Genomic DNA, 19,974 nt, shown 5'->3' on the forward strand with positions numbered 1-19,974 from the left:
ATTAAAGCTGGCATTACCCAAAAAGTCTCTTATTTAAGATTTACAGCTGACTGTTAGAGAAAAGTGAAAATTTATTAAAGGCTTCCATCTGGCAGAACATATCATTAGTATTCAAACTGATAGCAGCAGTGATTTAAATTTAATAATCCAAGTAGAGATATGCATCAAAAAAGAATTCTTCTAAAATATGTCTAATAGCAATAACTGACTTCTTTATTATAGTCTGCCTGTGAAAAATGCCAGATATCAAAGAATAAGACATCAAATGTTAATTTCAATGTGTTCATCTAGTTGAAACTCACATTAAAATAGTATATTGGTTGAGAATCAAGTAGCATAGATTCTACCTGTTTGTACCTTTCTTGAAAAAGATTTGAAATATTAGGAACCACAAAAAGCAAGGAAATTTCCCATAACTGAAGAGAAGCACAACCTCATTATATTATTTTATGGGGAATCTTCCTCTGCAGTAGCGCTTGGGTGTCCCATGTTAGAATCAGGCCCAGGAGGCTACATATAACATGTCAGTCCCTAACATAAAATATTCCTTTGATTTAATACTATTACCAGGTTTTATTCTGCCCTTGCTTGAATTCATTTTCTGAAGTTATTGCTCTACTTTGAATTATGCAGCTGAAGTTTCATGTGTTAGGTAACGTCCACCTCTCATTCTCATGTTCTTACAGAACATTTTTACACCTCGTTCTTTTATATCTCAGCTCCAGATTTCTGCTTGACAACATGGGATTCAACAATAGCTCACTTGAAGCCCAGCTGAGGACATAACGCACCTACAGAACAATCGCCCTGTTCATTCTTATTGGATTCTTACCAAAGAGCCCAAAAGTCCCAGCTAGATTTGTTACTATACCATCTGCTAGAAAAATAAATGGATGCACACAAACAGTAAAGGGCCATTTGTCCAGTAAAAAATTAAACATGAAAATTAAGGCAAAATGGAAACATCACAAGTGGAAGAGGTAGGAGAAGAAAAGTTGTATTAGTTTTAGGAACAAACAAGTTAACTTCAGTACATTGTGTGTGTTAAACCAAAATACAAGACAAATTAGTAACCCTTTAACACCACTTTTTCATAATTTCCCCTTGATGGTCAGTTCAACTTCAAAGGCTGGCAATTTGCCAGTATGGTCTGGTTTTGAAAAGCCGAACCAGGAAACAACAGTGGAATGTCCTATATAGGCTTTTGGTAAGAAGCCAGGTTAGACTTTCTGAACCGGACCAGACTCTTAAAAGTTTCCAAAGCCTCATTACAGGAAGAAAGGCAGTAGTTCTGCACCAACAGTGCAATAACAAATGATCAATATTAAGAAATTTACTCCTTTTTCACTTCTAGCAGCCCTGCACAGCAGGAGTGAGCACAGCCAAAGTCCAAAGGCAGGTGGTGTTCATGCTCATGAGATGGGTGCTTCTAAGAGGGCACATGCACGTGTGAGCATGTCCAAGGTCCTCCAGCCCCACTTGGAAAGAAGTACATTTCTTACTTTTTATTGCTGTCCCTTTGCCTTCCTTTTTTTTTAAAAAAAAGCAATGAATATGAATTCAGTGACACTCACCACTCTGAAAACATGACTTGGATTTACCAAAAATCATTTTTTTCATTAAGAAAAAAGCCCTAAGAATATTCTTGAAAATTAAGAAGAGCTCATTCCTTCATTTTCAAAATGAAACATTTTATTTTTCCCCTTGTACCAAATGATATATTATTTCAGAATGTCTGGATTTTATTTTTAAAATTTCAATTAAAAAAGCCATTTTGATTTCCTCCCACAATGTTTTTTCCAATTGATGCATTCTCAACACATCAGAAAAAGTTTTAGTTTTTATTATAAAGCAGAATGATTTTTTTGCATTTTTTAAAATAAAAAGCAAAACACCTTTTTTTGCTTAGCTGTATGTCAAATTCAGAGAAAAAAATGCTAGCAATTCAGATTCCTCTCCAGCCACCATTCGCAATAATACACTATGCAGCAGCACCGAAGGTGCTCAGACTATTCCATGCATAAGTCTCAACTTATAAATCACAAAGTTTCCACACAGTCCTTTGAACTGAAAAGCTCATTATTGTATACAAACTAGACATTGAAAGTTGAGGCATTGTCAAAGAGATAATGGATGATGTTACACTGGGAAGAGCAAGTGCTTAAAGAATATAGGACTCCCAAGAATACTTGGGAAGTGCAGCCATTCTAGCTAATAATATGCAGCCATTCTAGCTAATAATATCAAATTCTTAAAGCTGCTGAAAATGTTCCTTGCAGTGGCAAATCTCAGCTTTGCGCAATTGAAAGCTTCTCGACCAGATCCCACATTGTGGTGCCAGAGGGCACAAATTCACAGCCAGTGAAGCTGCACCCTAATTGGCTCTGTAGGAGCCAGTTATGGTCTGGAAACACTGGGCTATGACTGAACTGATCCGTTTATTTATAAGCACATTTGATGTCTTTAGAAATGTTTTTTATTCCTTATAAGCTTAAAAAAAAATCATGATTAGTTTATTAGCTCAAGCACAGCACTACGTAAATGGAACTATGCTGCTTCTACTAAACTGCATCCTGTAAAGTCATAGGTAGTTCAGTAATCTCTGCAACATACTCCATTGCATGTCTTCCCTTATAAAAATTCATTAAAGGAAAAAGAACATGAGGACAGAGGTTTAGAGTTCATAATTAAGCCTATAGAATCAACCCTGCTAACTGCCATGATTTTTTTCACAAACCTGTGTCAGCCTTTCATAAAATTTTATTGCATATTTGTACCTTTTCTTAAATCCCCAAAGCTATCAGTGATACTGAAGCAAAGAATTTTTTATTTGTAAGATCAAAAATGCGGAAATACTCATATAAACCAAAAAAGCACAAGTCATGTGAAAGAATCATGTTTCAAGAGCTGGGTCAGGCCGATATACCCACAATTTTTACAGTAACACCAAGTGCTGTAATGGCATATAAAGAATGTGGGTGAATGCTTCTGCTGTGTGCACATAAGATTTGGACAAGTTCTATGCTGGCCGAATTAGAACTGGACATAATCTGTTTACCCTTGACACTCAGGGACACTTAATGCAATAACATAGTGATGAAATTTTGTATTATTATTAAAATGCTCAGTCTAAGGAACCTTACATTTACCCAGTGGAAAAGTTTGAAACATGTAAAAGACTGCAAGCAAACCAGTCAAAACACAATCCAGGAGCAAAAAACCCACCTTCTCTGGTCTATTGGTTGCAGCTCATATTTCAAGATGATATATATAGGAACACAGAGCCAGATTCATCAGAGTTTTATTGACTCATTAATGTAGCTTTGAATAAATGAGACTTTGTGTGTAGATTTAGTTTAAACGATAATTGCTAGGATCAACAGTGTGATATGTATTTAAACCTGGGACTACTGCCACTGAATAAATGGAGGAATCATCACTACTTAATCTTTGTAGGACAATGTGTTCCTGGTTGGACCACAAAGTACCAGCAATCATTTCTGCAATGAATGGAAAAACTCCATCATTTGCAATCATTAGAAGATTTTAGCATTTTGCTGAGCCAAAAAAAACCTATAAAACTTTTGGAATAATTTTTTCTGTGTATAGCATATTATAGCTGAAAGCAACGGCATATAATTTAGAAGTAGAGACTATCCAAACGTTTTAAATTGTTACTATGCTATAGACAACAAAGTCTGTATTTTCAGAATAATGTGTGTTGTTTTATAAATTCTTTCCATTCATTTCTCCTACAACCCCAACTCTAGACTGAGCAACTCTACCTCAGGCTTCTGATACAGGAACTGGCTCCTTGGTTTTACCAAGTATTTGGAAAAAATGGACACAATTTAAAAAAAAATAAAAATCTGTGCTCTAGATTTTTTTTCAGGAATTATATTAAGTAGATTGCAAAAATCTGTGGGCTATAAAGTAATTTAATTTTAATTTTGCATTGAACTCTGTTGTAGGCAGGATCTAGAGATGCAAGCCTTATGGTAACAAAAGGAGTCCAGCTGAACAAGAATTTTCTGAAAAATAGTTTTTACTAGAAAATGAATATTAAGAAAAATTGGAAATACTTAGCATGGCATTACACACCAGTTTTGAACGAGGCGAGTTTTTGGGTCCAGGATAGACTTTTTTAACATAAGACAGAGCCATTGCTCCCAGAGGAGCCATCAGCCCAGAGCCTCCTTCCCCTGAATCTGAGCAGAGACTTCAGAGCTGTTTCCTGCCCGTCTGTGCCCTGAGGTGATTCAACTTCTCTTATGGGCATGACTCCACTCTGTACAAAGCATTTACTGTTCGTGAACTCTGGCTTCCCAGATCCCACATGACTTTCTTCCCACCAAGCTACAGAGAAAATCGGTCTATTCCCCGCTTCTCCATGATAAATTAAATAATGATGTAAAAAAGAAAAAAAATTGGTTTCCACTCAATGCACTATGAGAAATCAGTTCTTTACCTAAGTCCAGCAAAATTACTATAAATAAATTATAAAACATAAAATAATATACTTTAATAAAAATTATAAATTATTTACATTAAAACAACCTCCAGTAAAACACTTGCCTTTAAATGGTCACTACTAACATTACGTTGAGATGAATAAAGAAATTCGGCCACTCTTAAATGACCAGTCAACAAAAATTACATTCACAACTGTAAAACCCAGATTAGATTTTAGTTTTTACACCATAATTTTAAAATGACAAAAGATTGAATAGAGTCAGTAGCTGACTTCCAGAACAATGATGGGATACCTCCACATGACCTATGAGGGTGAACCACAAAGCTAAGGGACTTTACTCCAATAATTTCACCTTTAACAGTAATTACTTCAGCTGACAGTAATTTTTAGGTAACCACTGAATGTTAAAACAGCTTAAACCTATGAACATTTTTATATTTCAAAGCAAAGAGAAGTATTTTAAATGGCACTCTAAAATAAATGAAGAATAAGAGGAAAAAGCAAAGAAAAGAATGGATTTAAGTTGCCTAAATTATTTCAGAAGAAAGAACATTTCTTGATTACAATCAGCCAAAAATCATATGAATAAGGAAGAGAGACGGAAAGTCAGTCCTGAGCGATGAAATAAAAAGCCATAAATAACTGAAAAATTCTTATTATGAATATGGTCAGGTTTTCTGAACAGGCTAGAGGAGATTTTTTAACAGGTCAGAATAACAACATTGAACACCTAACCATGATTTGTACCTTTGCAAAAGCATCCATCATGTCTAAATTAAATTCAGTCTGATTTCACAATTATAATTAAATGTGCCCTGCTCTTCATCATCGTTCTGCATTTCAAAAACATTTTTAATAGCTTCATTGTTTTCTCCGGATCATCCAAAGAGGCCGAGAACAAACTAAAAGTATTTCCACTAGACATCTTTACAGAAATAATTGGGAATGAAAAATATTTTAAAAATCAAAATCAGTTCATTGTAGTTAAGACTACGTGTTAAATTTACTACTATAGCATACGCATAACATATCAAACCTGGTTACAGCAAATTGAAAGAAAACACTTTACAACCACTGTTTCCTTTTACTAAGTACAAAGTCATAATTTTATATTCCAGTAAATACAACTGATTAAGCGAGCCACAGAAGCACATTAGCATACATCCAATGCCCAAAATGTTACACAAGAGACATCATGCAGTCACTAATGAATGTGATTACGATGGTGAAGAGCATGAACAAACAAGCTACTGAGAAGCGAAATTGCCAAAATGACCTATTCCCTCTCGCTGTCCCTCAGCCGCCCTCTCACGCGGTGCTGCCACGTATAAAGAGCAGCTCTGTGCGGCAAACGCCCCCCTGACCCGTCCCCCGTGCGGCCTCGCTGCAGTGCACAGAATTGCCTATGAACTTGTGCAAGTAGAGATTTGTATTAAAGTTATTCTGGTTTTATTCTGCCCAGTTCCATATTACTTTAGCTTCCCCTCAACATAAATGCTGCCATTCCCAAGGGAAAAATCTAAGCCTCCCTCTCTCTTTCCCCTTCATATATTATATATGGTCTCTATTTTGCTATATTTTGGTTTTGCCCACTTCTCATTTCTCTTGTTTCCAATCAAGGTCATTTTACTTGTATTTCTTTTTGTTTGCTTTTGTGCAATTAAACTGAATTTCTATGATCCCCAAAGAAACAATGTTTTTTATAAAGGCATTCTGCTTAACTTGTGTGTACATGCATGTGTAATATGTGTGTGTGTGTACATATATATATGTATAGGCTTTTCACAATGCTCAAAAGAATTCAGACTTCAGTGAAATAAGGTTTCCAGTCCTGAACAACTACTTTTAACTTTTAAGTATTACTTATACTGTAATATTACTTATATTACTTAATACTGTATAATTACTTATACTGTGTTTCCTCTTAGTAGCACCAGTAAGTTAAGAGATTATTGTGGCAGTAGGAATTGCATGAAATAAGGGTGGTTCCTGCCCTGGAGGCCTTACAAACCAGCAAAGATGTTAGTCTTCTCTGGTACATGCTTCAGAGTTCGAATATGCTGGCTGATGATGTGAAAAGGAAAAGTGCTGCTGTATCAAAAACCATCCTTGTACCTTCCTCTTCTTTTTAAAGTTGCGCTGAATTGTCTAACTTCCTATAGTATCTGTAGAATCACATTTTTTGCAGTGAATTGTAGAGGTTTAATGCTGGATTTAGAGATATATGGCCACGCATATTGCACTTTCAAGATTACATCTGTCTATTTCTTTGCTTCTACTTTTTTTTTACTTTTTGTTTTGTAGAACAAATGCATTCACTGCACTCAAACACAATATATTGAACTGGTGTCTTGCCAGGTACTGTGTTAAAAGTGAAACCCAGGAAATGAGTCTGTGGAGAAATTATGCATAAAATGTCTTTTAAATATATTTATTCATTACTACTACTAAAAAGGCTTGTCCTTAGATGATTCATTCATTTGTTCCAGACACTAATACTTCTAACTGTCCAAACCATAAGCATCTCCTGTTGAAAATTATGTTCTTACGGTTATTTAGAAAAAATGATATCTGAATATGAAGTTGTGTCATTCTGTTTAGATAGTTACATGTAATCTCTAATATAATAAACTGCAACATTCAGGCAGCATTTTTCCCAACCTAATGTTTGGCAATCATTGACACTAATGAAGTAGACCTTCCAATCACACAGCAAGTATTATTACTATTTCACAGATGAGAAAATTGAGGTAAAGAGAAACAAAGGAAGACGAATAGCTCCAGGGTTTCTTCCAAGAAAGAGATTCAAAGTTCCTCACTCACAGTCCTGAAATAAGCCCACAGTTATGCTCATTTTTCTGTAGACTCCAAACTATTTGTAGATCTTTGTCACCACAAAGACAAGTACACTATAAGGCAATTACGTCCCATGCACTTGATATACAAACATAGCTAAAACAAACAATTTAAGTTTCACCTGAGACCTATTTGAAGTTTACCATGGCAAAAACACAATCACTACAAAAGGCATTGAATTTCACCCTTATAACAAATAGGGCACTGATATAATAACCCATCAGAAGAGGAAGGAAGGAAGTCATGACAGTCAGCAACAAATAGAGGTTGTATTACAGTAGTGCCTAGGTGGTTCTTTGCTGGAGTTCATTGCACTAGACTCTCAATATATGTTAACAGATAGTGTTGCCCAAAAGTTTAAAAACATAGAGAAACGGCAATTAAAAAATAGATGTGAACCACTTAAGGATCCTCCCTCAGCCTGGTTCGATGGATGGAGACACTGCACACTGAGATGTGTACTTTCCCTGCCAGCAAAGCCAGCCCGGGGAGTTCCTGCAGCCCTGCAGTGGTCCCTGCACCCGCAGACCACAGCTCATCACCCATGCATTTGTACTGCTGCGACTGCCCCAGCAGCAAGGCTGAAATCCGCTTGGCTTGTTAGAGTTAAAAGAATAAATATTCTGGGAAAGTCATGGGGAGCATACCTGAACCGCAAGAGTCCCAGGGAAGCTTACAACAGTCTTCAAAGATCCTGATGGAGATGGGTAAACATTTGTAGAGTACCACAGTAACAAAAATTACCATGTACAGTTCTCCTGGCAGCCAGAATGCCCTAAAAGTTTCTCAGACCTCTTTTAGCATTGCTTCTTAGTTGAGCAACTGCTCGTGTGAGTTGCCTCAAGTCTCACAGTGATCCCTTCTCTGCTGCCCACACCAACCATCCTAGCTTGTCTTTAGGCCAATTTTTTAATTCACATTTTCATTTGTGCTCCCTTTCCTTTGCCTTCTGTATGAGAAGGGGCAAATATTGACAGGGATTGTTGTTGGCAATGTTCTTCACCTTGGTAAACTATTTTAATCAGGCTTTTCTGTGATAACTGAAAACGTTTGTTTTCTCTTTCTTCTCTACATCCTTCCAAACCGCCATAATCGCCAAATACATCTTCGTTCTCTGAACACCATAGCTGAAAGGGAAATAAGCATCTAATGAGTTGGCTAAATACAGAAAAATCACACATATCTGACACGTAACTAGAGCCGCAACATCACTCCACATTTACCACAGAGAAATAAAATTAAAACTACTGTTGTTCCACCAGTTGTGGTGCTTTCCCAGTTGCTCCTTATGGATTAACGGTACTGAGTTCACCAAACATCTGAGTTTGTTTCTTTGAAGAGCTATGCAAATTGCTATTTATATGCAAACTGGAACATTAGTCTTTATTCTCCTAATTTTAATTGGTACACCATCATGCAGATGGAAGCTACTAATAGCTTGATTTGTAGATTAAGATCAACAGACCTGAACTGCACAGTGTTATTAGTTACAACTAAAAAGATTAAAAATGTAGAAAAATGATAAAAAGCACAGAGGTCGGATCAGAAGAGAGACAGGTTCCTCACCTTCCTAAGGGTCAGGAACATTCATCTGTAACAGGAGTTCGATTAATTTTGTCTGCTTGGTCAGATAATTTCTGAACAGCTGGCAAATTGAAATGATTTGTTATTTAGGTACAGATACTATTGACAGATCCTGGGATCTTGCTGAAAGATAGGCTTCCAAATGACATTGTCAAAACTGATGAAACAGTTTCTAGTGCTGGGAAACAAGTATTGGATTTTTTCTGGAATCTGTCAGTATTTCAAGTAAACATTTTTCAAGGGACTCGCAAGTTACTTTTTCACTTTTGTTCCTCTTACCAGCAAGCATTCACATGGAAGTATCTTTATAGCCACAAATCTCCTTGCAAAGTGAATAAATACAATTAGTAAGAGAGATTTACAGGAAAATATTCCTATGGACTCAAAGAAACAAACTGTGGGAAGGAAAATTTTTCCAGCATTAACTTGAAGATTTAATAAAGCAATTAAAGTGTGTAGGCCTTATGGATTACTTCTGATCTCAAGTTTAAGAGTAATCCATTCACTTTAATGAGTATGCTACAATTTATTTACACCAATAACAAGGTCAAAATCAGGTCTTTTGCTTCATTTGTCAGAGGAGTTGAGACAACTAAATCATTATTTGTTCAAAAAGGTTTGGTTCAGAAAGTCTCTAACTTTAATATCTTTATTTCTAAGCACCCATAAAAATGGAAAGAATGGAAATGAAGCATTCATGTTTGCACACAATTGTATCTCTGTCCCACTAGAGTCCCTCCTAAAGAAAAAGTAAGCAGTGCAAAATGCAACCCAGTAAGCTCATGCAGGTCCTCAGTTAACACAGAACTATACCTCCCTTCATCTCAGGGAAAGCGTCTGAGCTAAAAAGGGCACGCAGCAAAGAGCCCCTATTGTTTCAGCAGACAGAGCGCATTACAACATACTCGAACCACACACACACACACACACACACACACACACACACACACACACACAGGGTGTCCTTCGGCTCACGAGGAGAGAGTTCCCGCACAGAAGGTAATTAATGTTACATGCCAAACCAATTAGTGAAGTGTCACTGGAGGCACAGCCGTTGCATCTACAGCTCCAAACCTTCTGGGCCAAGATCCGGAAATTACACCACTTGAAAGCCCTTAACGTGAAATAATGAGCATTTTTATGGCAATAGTGCCATAATTCATATCAAACATGAAACGCCTGAACCTAATTAAGCAGTCAATATACTTTGGTATAATGCCTGCTTTTAAGCTCTCCTCTCCCACTCTAAACATTACACAGACAAGTTAAAGAAACAGATGACGAAAGAGTCTTACAGCATGATAAGGCCTAGCTAGCTCCTAAGCATCAGGGCACTAGGGAGATCCCCAGTCAAGCATCCAATTCTCCTGCACAGGGTGCTGAGAACATCAAAGTGCTCCTTGAGCAGCTGTCGTGGTGTGAGGAGGCTGACCTTACACTGGGCCGACTGTCATATTACCATAAGGAATAGACTTGGAGCTGCTTGAAAAGAAGGAAGGATGGACTTTTGCTAGGAAGGAAGGACATGGCAGCGTTAAATACAAGGAGTAAATTCTGATGGTTGCATGCCTTTGATAGGCTACATCAGCAGGAGCACAAAGCCAGGCTTACAGAGACAGCTGCTGGACTTGGAGTAGCTCAGCTGAACCCAAAGGAGAAGCAACTGCATGCTCACATATGGCTCTGCACCACAACAAGAAAGTTTTTTTAGGCTCAGATCAGTTTTATGGAGAATCAATTCCCAGTATCTCTCCATCCATTTTATGGTTTATCTACAGGCCAAGAAAACTGCTTGTAGAAGACCAGTATCAACATGAGGAATTCTATAACTGCAAAATATAAATCCACAATTGTCAGCACTGTGAACATGAGATTCTTATTCATCACGTTATTTAAAGGATCACAAAAGCAGGATAATTTTCAAAGGCTAAAAAAATTACAAGTTTGGAAGCTTTCTTTAATGCAGGAATTAAAAAGAGTACCATTTTTGGTTTGTTTGTTCAGAGCAGAGTAGAGTTAGACAACATCTATACTATGCCGATAATGGTATACTGAAAACCATTTCTTTTTATAATAACATAACACAAGCATGGGTAGACACTGAATGAAATTAAAAGAGAGTAAATTTAAAATGAAGAAAGGGGAATAGATTTTATGTAACACGTAATTACCATAACTGTCTCAGTCCTATAAGACATTCCTAAAGAAAATAGCTTGGTAAGATTAAATAAATTACACAGGTCACCACACCATACTTTTATAGTACAAACTAATCATCAGCTGAAGTCAGAAAGAAATTATTCTTCCTTTACCCCTTTGTATGCAATCTAAAACTACTATATAGGGCTGTGCATGACTGTGCATTAGATGTGCCTTATCACCTCTGATGCACATAAAATAGAAAGACCCCATAAGGGGAAAGACACCAGAGACCTGGAATAGAAATCTGTGTATTTCTAAACTGAAGTATAGACTCCCAGCTTTGTAGATGGTCTTCGGTGCCTGGGCAGTACCCAGACCGCACCCATTCTCCTGTAGCTGTAATGATTGAGTCATTCAAGAAAAGTATGATTTTCATACTAGCTCTGTTTGGAAAAATGACCACATAAGGCTTAATACTACTTGCATATTAATACCATTACCCAAAAGCATAATGGTATTACACTGTCTTCATGCTATTGGCTTGTGCAGTTCAGCATAATGGTTATGGATGTACTGTTTTCTAGAGCACAAGCCCAAGAGCAAGTTGGGTGCACTCTGTGATCCACAGTCTGTTTCTATACAGTTACAGAATGGCTTCTGTAGCTCAATTTACAGGCTTCTAAAACGGAGTCTGCTCGACTTGACTTTCCGGTGTCAATCTCACTGCACACCAGAACTGGTAATAAAAAAAAACTTAGCTAATCAGGTGTGGCTGTACCTGTGCCTCTCCCAGTCACACTGCACATATAGCAAGGCTTACAGTCACTGTGCTAAGGGACGGTGAAACTCAGGGTTTCTCCCTAGCTGCACACTTTAGAGCTGGAGCTAGGAAGGTGATATTTGACTTGTGCTTCAAAATGCAATATAGATATATGCGATGTGCAAAGTGCTTTTCCACAATAGCATCTTCAGTTTAGCAAGGAAAATTAGCTGTTACCATTAAAGAAACAACTGCATGAGCAGCCATTTCAGGACAGCACACAAGAAAGCTGACTGATCCTATGAAATTTGTGACTCTAGGTCTGAAGATACTGAAAGAAGACAGATGGAAGTCAAGGGTCAGGTGCTCCTTACTCAGCTATTTCTCTTGAGCTAAAATTAACACTAACATAAAGAAGTTCATCACAGCAAAAATGGAACTTCAGAGAAGTTGCATTCGTTTACACTCTGAGTTTGGCCTCTCTCCATCTTTGCTTGAATCCCACTAACTCAAACCCTGTCAGGCTCTCACCATATTCTGGAGCAGAGGTCTGGCTTCAGTCCCTTGTAAGACAGAAACTCCCTTAACTGTCCATGTTCTCAATATGTACCAGTTCATTGCAACAAATTCTTAATGTTTTATTTGTTTTCTGAACAGACTGAAAAGCAATGGAACCATCAGCCAGTTGAAAAAACACCAGTGAAAAAAACAATGAAAAAGTGTGATAATTCATTCTTGTGTCAAAGACTGTGAAGAGGAGAGAAAATGTGATAAATTAATCCATTCTAATAAGAAAAGATTGTAATAAGAATAGAGAAACTCATTCAATTAATCGACTCTTAATATAATCCTGTAAGAATGATATGGACCTCCCTGGATGCCATATCTCAAGATATGACAATTTTTTCACTTTCTTAGCCAGCAATTCCCAATTACAGAAAAGTAAGGGCAAAACTCTCTAATAAAGTGGTATTTGAGAAGTAATCTAAGCACAACACAGAAAGCACCAATCTAGAAAGGCAAGAGGTTACTTTACAGAACCTTCTTAAAGAGCCAGGTCTAGTGTAGGGTGCACGAACTGGCTCAAAGATCCTATCAGTCCATCAGACAATGCAAAACCGCTGGAGTCTGCCTTTTCTCCCTGGTCCCCTGCATCTGCTCAGTGTACTTTATAGTGTATCACACTTAACATTCTGGTTAATTATTACTTGTTTTTCTTTGTGGTTGGACCATACAACATGATATGCACAATCTTTTGGAATCTTTATCTACATGGTTTCCACTAGGGAATGGTTGTTAATGAGGGCTGGCAATTATTAATTAGGGCAATTACTAATGAGGGCTGAGTCTGCATTTCCTTTCTTTGCTAATTCATGTGTTGAAAGAGAAGGCAGACCTGTGTTGGATCTACTCAAGCTTCTCCAGACACGCTTCTGTCACTTCATGTAATGGATACAACATAAGTTAAAATTCTCATTAAAACTTCCATTTTCTAAGATATTTCTGTTTGCAGGCATTTTACAGCCAGTTCTTCCTGGTCATGTGTTCTATAACATAGTCTTAGTGCTGATTTGCCCTTTGAAAAATCACCAGAGCTGACTCACTAGTGCATATAAAGACTAATATTGAGAAGACAATCTTTCATAGCATATAAACTTGCTATATATAAATTGCTGTTATATAATATAATATGTATCACAAATAGTTATGAGTTTAGTACATACATTTCTGTTAAGGCACAAAAGCATTTCTTTTTCCTTAAGTGCTAAAAAAAATGTTTTTTCAATTTTGGGGCACTGAAAGAAAAATAACATCTTGGTGATGGCTTTGGATTTCCTAAAAAATATGTTTCCTTCTCATTTTAGGATTATTCATAGCACAGAGACTGCCCTACAGAATATGGCTAATCCCCTTCTTTCAACACTGACTGGCATTGCTACATATATTATCTTAGATCTTCCAGTAGCATTTGACCTCAGCTGACATTGCTCATCCTGGGATTCTGCTGGAGCATCTGGAAACTTCTATTGACCTAAAAATCGTTGCTCAGCACTGCCCAAAGAAGTCAGTTTTAATCTTTTTAATTTATGTGCCTTCACTGTAGTGGGCTTTACTGCTAGGCTCCTGTTTACTGTTCCAAAGCTCGTGAAGTCTGCATACAGCTCTTGGCCATAGCATTTAAGTAACAGGGCATTGGCTATAGTAATTAATTAAACAATAGCTCTAGTCCTGAAAGTGCTCACTAAGGAATGGTAGAAAATAAAACTTTAAAATGATAGTACAATTCATATTCTGCAGTATTTCAAGTCATGGATGGCCATTCTTCGACATGGCAGTGGAATAATTTCTTGGTAATGAACTGTTTAGTGAATATAATTTCTATTTATTTTTTATTTATTCACAGACCTTAATCTTTTTTATTCATTGTATTTCTAGAATAATTTACAAACCAATGGTGTTTAAGAAGGGAGCTGAACTATGTTCTTTGTTCAGTAGTTATAATATGTAATTTTCCATAAATTTCAAGGCAACGAATTACTGATGTATTTTTAAAAAGAATTAAGAATTCTTTTATGAAGAATTTAAAATAGTAAATAACAGATAGTCTTCTTTGCACATACATAATTTATGCAAATATAAACACTACTATTATTATGAACAACCACTTACCAAACACTCCATTGAATAAAGCCAATATTTGTTTAAATAATCAATTTAATAGGCACTAATTTGGTCAAAACAACTAGCTTTGATTCTCTTTCGTCACTAAATTCTGCTTTGGAAACTTAAGCTTTTTGAATCTGAACCATGATTCCAATCCTACCTTTCAGTAGTGTTATAGACACAAAAGATGTCACTACATGGATGGGCAAGACTTCAGTTTGATAGTTTTTCACATTCGTAGCTATTTAACGGACACTTTGCTTGGCAGATACAGTGAGATGAGGAAGCAGCTAGAAAGAACAGGATACTGGGAGTGGATGAAAGTGAGGGAGGTAAACAGGTTTTCAAGTGGAAAGAACGGAAACATTAGGATACAGTACTACAAAAGACTTTACGAGACTATCAGGCTAAACCATCACTGCAGAGAAGAGAACCACTGTTACCAGTGAGACATCAGGACGGTTTCAGGATCCACATCTGGATTATGTACATCACCTGGTTCTTTTTCAAGATAAAGTCTTCTCTCCGTCCATAAGCAGCTGATGTAAAATGCCAGAATCCAGGGTATGGGACTACTGAACCATTCCCAGTCCAGAAATCTGACTATACAATAATACACTATTTTTCTGGAAAATTACTGGCTACATCTAGTACTCTGTGTTCCTTTTTATTTATTTTTTTTTTCTGATGTAAAAATGGAAAAACTATGGTAGATATGAATAAATTACAAGTGCTAGTCTCTGAGCATAAAGTATCTATAGATCACTTTATTCAGTTTCTTTTCATAAAAAAACTGATCAATCAAGCTTAAAAATAGCAGCCCTTGGAGATTATTCTCTGTTGAGCATCTTCATTACAGTGCCAAGAAATGCTGCTGAACTGAATCGACTCTGTCCATACAAAGCTCACTTTCTGCTGTTGATTGCCTAATGGATTGATTATTGTAATTCTTTGCTTGCTGTTCTTCCTGCCTTCCTGCTGAACACAGACCAGGTAATTCCAAATGCTACAGCAAAAATGCTGACCTGCAAAAAGCATCCCAGCATATTAGTCCTCCTCTTACTACCTTGTATTGACTTCTACTCAAGTGTCTGATTAACTGCATAGAATACTTATCCTCCACCACAAAATCATCCATGGCTCTGGATCTGGTAGCCAATTAAACTTGCTTTTCTGTGTTTCTTGCCAAGCCTAGAGATTTTGTGATGTAGTTCTTAACTGTTGATTATTGTGTAATTCCAGTTGATTGTTGATTACTCTATTTCTGAAGTAAGCTATTGCAAAGACTTCTTACCATTATATTATTCACCTTTGCAACCCAGCTCCTTCTGATATCAGGAAGATGGATGCAACGAGCAACTTTAAGGCTAAGTTTAATTCATTCTGCCTGAAACAGTTTTTAATTAGATACCATTTGAGATTTTTTTTTAATTACTTGTTAGATCTTCCGGTCACTGAACTCTGTACCATGCCCTCGTATAATAATGAGAAGAATGCCTTAGAAGTGGAAATGCTAAAATACTATGTGCAAAATCTGCTCTTAATATTATTCTTGAATTCAAAAGAGTTCTATCATTTGCGTTTCACAAATCCTTTTAATAAAGTATCTAAAAAGACTGTGAGGAGTTTGTGCAGTGCTGGGGAAAACAGCATGGCCTCTTCAAAACCACTTTTTACTTACCAAGAGAGTCATTTCACAGTGGTTTGTTTCGGAGAAGATCCCAGAATGGTATACAAATGAAAACGCAACACAGAGAGTATACGTTTTCCTTTATGCAGAAGGAGTTGAAGTCAAAGGATGGAATCTGTGGACATGAACCAACCAAGAAAACATGAAAGGAAGTACAAAAACAGCCAAAAAAAGAAGAAAAGTTATAAAGAAGTCTTTCTGCCTCTTTCACTGAACTTTGCTCATTCCAAAAACAGAGCTCAGATAGTCCTTTTGTCTAGGATTACTTCTGTACAACTTGTGCACAGTTTTCCTTGCAATTAGGTCAGGTGGAATTTTAGTAGAATACAATGATATTAAAGGGAAAGAGGAAGCTTTCTGAACAACCACTGATCCAAACTTGTCATTTTCAGTATTCAGTCTACTGGCAAAAATTATTTTTGATAACCATAACAGTACCTTCACTAACAATGCAGTATAACTGAAACCACAGATTCCATAATAGAAATAAAATCAACATATTGTACAGCTACAAGCATTAAGACTTCACTCTAGGAGCTCATTAGAACCACAGAAGCTAAACAAAAGTGCAGAAAGGCAATGTCATGATAGACTGTCTTTGCTTTCAGAAAACAATGAAAGAAAATCACATTGTATAGGAATGATCCAGAACTGGAAGAAGGACTGCAGCATGAAATAGGTCTTCTCCACCTCTGACTTCCAAGCCTTAGATATATAATCTTTCCTACACAGTATTGCTCATCCCTGCTCCCCATCATGGTGTTTACGTACGCCTAGATACTCTGTGCAAATCAGAGAATGAAAGGACTGCTGCTGTGGTCACTCACGGAAAAGAGAAAGGCAGTGTCTTCCTGGAAGTGTTTGTTTCAACCCTGTTACCGTACCGTTTCATGTTATCCTTAAAGATCAAGTTCATGAGCACACTCTGCTCCAGCTGGAATATGGTCAGAAGTATGAAAGTCACCTATATAAAGGTGACCACAGTGGCAGGGCATACAGTCACCCTGTAAACTCTCATATTTCAAATACAAATTCTCTGTCAAGAGCAGTGGAAGTCTCTGTCAAGAACAAGTGGAAAGGCATGGAGGGGGTTAAATGCCTTGCTGAAGACCATAGAAGAGTTTGTGCCAGAAAAAGAGATTAGAAAAAAAATCATTTTAATGTAAAACCACCGAGAAAGGCAAATCAATCTTCTTTGTCCAATAAGCATCACACACACAAAAGGAGTACTTGCTCTGTTACCATTCACATTCAATAGCAGAAAAAAAAGTCTTTTAATAAGTGCAGAGAAAGTATTTCCACTAGGAATTTATTTGAGGTTATCTTCCTATTGACCCGAATGGCACTGGATCAGACCCTTAGTTGACATTGCCATCTTCCTCGGGTTCATTCTCAAAAGTCTTCTGTAAGAATGGGTAAATGACTTTCCTCTAAGTTACTCTTCCCAGCTTCCTTACCAGTCAGATAAGATAACAACTGAAGCCCTGGTTGCTAACTGTTAGTAAAGTCATAGGAGAAAGGCGCATGACAAGTTATATCTTGACAGGTTATAATGCCAAATCACCAGGGAAAGAGGGGAAGAACACAGGATACTTCAGTGATAGCTAACTATTGTTTGAAGTAACTTGCCTCATTAAATGCAGCCGACAGTCCAAAACTGCTAGCTATGATATTAGGAACTTCTGCACTTTCTCAATGCTTATTTCTCTAAAAGGAAGGAATTAATGAGCTACTTTAACTGATCAAGAACAAATTGCCAAATTTTTGTAAAAACTAGTATAGATATTCCCAATTAAACATTTCATCAGAAAAAGCAGCTGCTAATTATGGTAGCAACAGCAGTTTAATTGACACAGAAGCTTAATATCTTTGTTTGATTTCATACTACTGAAAAATAACAAATTGAAAAATGAAAGGACCAACATCAGGCATTTGGTTGGAATTGATTAACATTTAGATATGATCAATCCAAGACATGAAGCATTATTAATCCAGGTAGTGACCCCTAGTTATGTTGCTCAATTGCTCACAGATCCACAAACCCTGTAGCTGAATTAATAGCATTAATTTTTCCCTTTCCAATATTGGCTAACTACAATGAATGTACATTATTAACAGCAGCATAAGTAAAACCAGTGACACATACATCTTGACATACTGCAAAAATATTTATGCTCAATTTATCTGGCGCAGTGGGCCAATGCTTTGATCTTTTGCAGATCAGTTGCATGAGTCTCCCTCATTTGAGAAATCAACTCTCAAGGGACAATTGCAATTAAGATATTTTCAGACTTGAATTCAACTATAGACTTAGTTTTCTAACAAATTTAAAAGCAGAATCCTACATTTCTAACCATTGTTCTCCCAAAGACAGACTTCTCAAAGCAAGTAATGCATCAGTCTTTCACCATATGGTTTGCTAAAGATGGATTGCTCACACTCTTTCAGTGGAAGTCACGATATTTGGAAATTTACAGGCAAAGCCTTTTGTGTACTCAGAAGGGAATGTCCTCACAGCCATTAATATTACGAGAAAGCATCCCTTTTGACTGTCTAATACTGAGGCACAGAGCACCAAATTCCTCTACAAACTTCCAGGTGCAGACATCTAAAGTCATGATCAAAAACTTCATGAAAAAACAAATAATACTGCAGCAAGAAGGCACAAGTCATGCAAGTCCATCCTGGCTGGAGAATCCTAAGAGCTCTCTTCACTAAACAGCTCTTTCTAAGAAGATACTAAGAAAGTATTGGAGTATTTAAAATGCAGACTGCTCAGTCACTGATGAAGATGCAAAGAAGAAAGACAGGTCTTTTACAAGAAGTTAAAAGGTAACCAAAACCAACCATCTAATGGACTTTGATATTCTGGCCTCACCAAAACCCACTTAAGTTTTGCCACTAGATCCAGGGCAGACAGAATTTCAAGAGGCATCTTTCTGTCAGTCATATTAAGGCCTTTCTTAAAAATAAATTATTTAAACACAGATGTCCAGCTACAGAAGGACTTGGTCAGTCCTTTTTCTGCAATAGCATCTTCCTGCAGCGTGGCAAATTCATTTCATACACCACAGAGGTACTAATGTACTTTGAGTCTAGGACTAGTCTTAATCTGCTAGTAATTTCAGTGTTTCTATCACAGCACTAAGCCATCTTGTGTTAAACTTGATTTTTTTTTATTTTTATTTTTATTTTTTTTGCCAGCAAAGCTGTTTGAAAAATCTGTAGCCAAAAGCTATTCAGTGATGGAGGTAAATTTGTTCCAAGTTTGGATTCCCCTAACTAAAAAGGGGATAATAAGACTTTCGTACTTCATCCAGGTACCAGAATGATCACAATGTGTTTGGTCACTCTGGTCAGGGTCACATAAGCACCACAGAGCTACAAGGTGACATAATAGGCTCATTGTCGCTCTAGCTTGCATAGTACTGGGATGTGTTATCAGAAGAGCTGGTGGAACTCCTTCTAATCTTAATGAAAAAAGTGGTAAATTAAATATCTCACTAAATAACTCATTTCTCTTTATAGTAAAAAATATCAGGCCCCTGAAAGCATATAATCTGAGAAGTTCTGTCAGAGGACGTCTGTCATTCTTGCTTCTTTGGGAAATAAGAAGAAGGTTTAATCAGGTCATTTTGAAATGTCTGAAGATGATATCCTGGCTCCACTGAAGCCAGTCACCCTAACAATATTAAAATACTTCAAAATCCCAAATTAATTTGATGTAACTGCCACTCTGCTCCTGTCCTAGTACTTTCCATTTGCTGGGCAACAGCAAAAGCTCACAGGCAGCCAATACTTTAA

General features: G+C 36.9%; 1 long non-coding RNA gene across 1 annotated transcript in view; it reads right to left on the minus strand.

The window, feature by feature from the left end:
- Positions 1–19,974, minus strand: part of LOC112995487 (uncharacterized) — a 71,637-nt gene that overhangs the window by 17,389 nt on the left and 34,274 nt on the right. Inside the window, exon 2 of the long non-coding RNA XR_003262199.2 lies at positions 16,162–16,285. This is a non-coding gene — a long non-coding RNA (uncharacterized LOC112995487). The remainder of the gene's footprint in view (positions 1–16,161; positions 16,286–19,974) is intronic.

This window comes from Dromaius novaehollandiae, chromosome 4 (assembly GCF_036370855.1).
Source record: "Dromaius novaehollandiae isolate bDroNov1 chromosome 4, bDroNov1.hap1, whole genome shotgun sequence".
In the NCBI taxonomy this organism is placed as follows: domain Eukaryota; kingdom Metazoa; phylum Chordata; class Aves; order Casuariiformes; family Dromaiidae; genus Dromaius; species Dromaius novaehollandiae.